Below are 3442 nucleotides of genomic sequence, written 5' to 3'. Positions count from 1 at the left end.
ACCGAAATCAAAAGGCAAAAACATGACAGTAGGTTCATTTTGACAGCAGAAATTCAGAATGTATGCTTGTGCAAGTGAGTGATGTTTAGCTTGATTTCACAAACCATACACCAAGGGATCCTTATAGCTCTGATACCACTGAAGGATATGCATGTTAGGACACTCCCAAGAAGCCCTTGTATGCTCAAGATCAAGAAAAGGCAGCGGAATAAACAAAAACTTTCAGAAACTTTTTCTGGTTTTTCAGATTTGAGCTTACTTGAACATGTGTATGGTTTGTGCAACTTAAAAGCTTAAATGAAGAGAGATTAAGCTTATACCTACAAGTGACAATCACTTGTGATGGACACCAACTTATTCACAAAAGAATAATCTATTGAAGTGTCTCCTAATCCTCAAGCAAAACAGCAACACAATCTGAAATTTTCTGCACCAAAATTCCAGCAGCTATGTTGAGTTGTTTGGCTTCGTTCTTGGCTTGATTCACCTTGGATATTCTTCAAATAAAGTCCACTACTAGATAAGAGGTTCCTCTATGGTTTTTCACTAGAAAAACCAAAGAAATTTTCAAAGAGAATGGAGTAAGAAGCACAAGAACTCAAAACAGTTTTCAGCACTTGTTCTTCTTTCAAGAGATGCTCTCTAGATTGAAGTGAAATGGCTTGTGTTGATTATATGCATATAATGAAGTGTCATACACCTCAAAAACGTGGGAGACACCACTTTTAGCCAAAGGAAGAGTTGTCTATCAATAATAGAAAAGGAATGTGAGTGAGATACCCACAATCAAGTCATATAATGGAACAAATTATTTGGCAAGTGGGCAACACTTTGAAAACCCAATATTATATATTTGTATATAAATACATATATATTATATAATCAACAAATGAACTTCTTGTCATACAAGATCCAATGCATAATGGACTTGAACAATTCAAGTCCATTAACATACACTTGGGCTTGAACAATTCAAGTCCATTAACACTCACTTAGGCTTGAACAATTCAAGTCCAATAAAATTCATTTGGGCTCGAACAATTCAAGTCCAATGAATTTAATATATCTAAAATAAATGGAACACTTCAATTTATTTTATATGTTTCTCTCGATTTTTCAACTATTGAAAATAATAAACGTTTAATCCAATTAAACGTTAGTCGTTAAATTTAACCATTGAACTTAACTATCTCAACGGGATTCACAAATCTAGTAATTGTGTGACCCTCAATGGTTCAAGGATACAGCTAGCCGTGGGTTCACAACCTTTGTGATTCGGAATAACATTTATTCCTTATGCGGGCTTACCCTTCTTTGCCCCATTCGGTAGTCAACTATTGACTCTCAAATGTCATAACTAATTTTGATTAGACCCATCGAATCATGGTATGAGCGCCTAGAAACATCGCCCCATGATTTCTTAGGTATCAATGATAGTGCCTGCAAGAACCAGTAGATTATGGTTAGCGTACAGTACGGTCCCTTTATCTCATATATCCCAATCGAATCGGCAACCATTGGTATATTGAGAGTTGCCTACGATTCAATAGTTATATGATATCATTTTGGATAATGCATAATGGTATCGTATATGCAACTAGAGAAACCATTTCCCTAAAGCATATATCATGCTCTGGCCAGAGACTAAATACATTATCATTTCCTTAGATCATATAGGATATCCACATTTCTCAAATGTGTGGTGAATCTCCGACTACAACCACTGACTCTCATGTATGTTATAGCTACACCCAACCATGCCACTGTGTTGCTCTCTCGGAGCCAGTAAGCTGATCAAAGCGTAGTATTAGTACATAGAGCCTAGTGTTGTCCCAGGTCATAAAGACTAATGGTGTACAACCATAATCAGGACTTCATCCACTCAAAAATTGATAACCACTTGAAAAGTCCTACAAGGGTAGTTCTATGAACACATCATATGTGTCACCATCTGTAAGCTTCGGACATCCTATGTCTCTTACCAATGAAACATGGTACTCCACATCACAGATGATAGTTTCAATCTCAAGAGACTCTTATCCTTCTTTTGGGCGGCTTAATCGACTACGAACTATGTTTAGAATATACATTGGAATAAAGATGTGTTTCATGACTACCATCCAATGATGTCTCATCTTTCATGCACTATAGTATATTCAAGGTCTTTATCAATACAGCTTGCATGAGTATAGAGATAAAGATTGCCATATAAATAGAAGATAAATTGTATTAAATAAAGATTGTTTTTACATAGAGTCAATAATGTCTTGCCAACAGTTGGCCTTATGGGCACCCTCTCTAACACACCTTCGCGGCCAGCTTCTTAGAGGGACTACGGCCTTTAAGGCCACAGAAGTTTGAAGCAATAACAGGTCTGTGATGCCTTTAGATGTTCTAGGCCGCACGTGCGCTACACAGATGTATTCAACGAGTCTATAGCAATGACCGACGGGTCTTGGTAATCTTTGAAATTTCATCGTGATGGGGATAGATCATTGCAATTGTTGGTCCTCAACGAGGAATTACTAGTAAGCGCGAGTCATCAGCTCGCGTTGACTACGTCCCTGACCTTTGTACACACCGCCCATCTCTCCTACCGATTGAATGGTCTGGTGAAGTGTTCGGATCCCTCCGACGTGGGCGGTTCGCTGCCTGCGACGTAGCAAGAAGTCCACTGAACCTTATCATTTAGAGGAAGGAGAAGTTGTAACAAGGTTTTCGTAGGTCAACCTGCGGAAGGATCATTGTCGAAAACTCAAAGGAGACCCGCGAACATTTTTAAATACGCTGCTACCGGTGGCCGCAATGTTGCACACATTTCTTTTTGCTTCCAACGTCACGGGCTTGACCCCAAGCATCTCGCAAAGCCGCTTGGGAATACCTAACCTCTCGGTGCGGCAAGCGCCAAGGAAAACCGTAATTGCTACTCTCCGTTCGCGGTGCCGTCTGCGGTGCCCAGGACGCGACAAGGAGGCGCCTATCGAATACATATGTACAACGACTATCGGCAACGGATATCTCAGCTCTTGCATCGATGAAAAACATTGCTAAATGCGATACTTGGTGTGAATTGCAGAATCCCGTGAACCATCGAGTCTTTGAACGCAAGTTGCGCCCGAAGCCATCTGGTTGAGGGCACGTATGCCTAGGCATCACGCATCTCGTCGCCCCCAGCGTCTCTCCCTACGCTCATAAATTGCGGGGCGGTTATCATCCATCCGAAGGAGGGGTGGAAACTGGCCTCCCGTTATCCTCACATAGATGCCGGCCCAAAAGAGGATTTCGTGTCGATGCGTGTCACTCGATACTTGGTGGTTGTATTTCTTGACTCGCGAACTATCTTGTGGGACTGCATCGGGCCACGGATGCGACCCAACGGAGCACTAGATTTCCCCTCAATTGCGACCCCAGGTCAGGCGGGATCACCCGCTGAGTTTAAGCA

The 3442-nt window shown here is 41.3% G+C and overlaps 1 non-coding gene across 1 annotated transcript; it reads left to right on the top strand.

Moving 5' to 3' along the window:
* Nucleotides 1–2999: 2999 nt before the first annotated feature.
* LOC140869841 (5.8S ribosomal RNA) lies at nt 3000–3155 on the top strand. The gene has a single exon (XR_012146833.1). It is a non-coding gene; the product is annotated as a 5.8S ribosomal RNA (ribosomal RNA).
* The last annotated feature ends 287 nt before the right edge of the window (nt 3156–3442 follow it).

This window comes from Henckelia pumila, chromosome 4 (assembly GCF_033568475.1).
Source record: "Henckelia pumila isolate YLH828 chromosome 4, ASM3356847v2, whole genome shotgun sequence".
Lineage (NCBI taxonomy): Eukaryota > Viridiplantae > Streptophyta > Magnoliopsida > Lamiales > Gesneriaceae > Henckelia > Henckelia pumila.
Note: the sequence above shows the minus strand (reverse complement) of the source record. Positions and strands in the feature narration are given on the sequence as shown.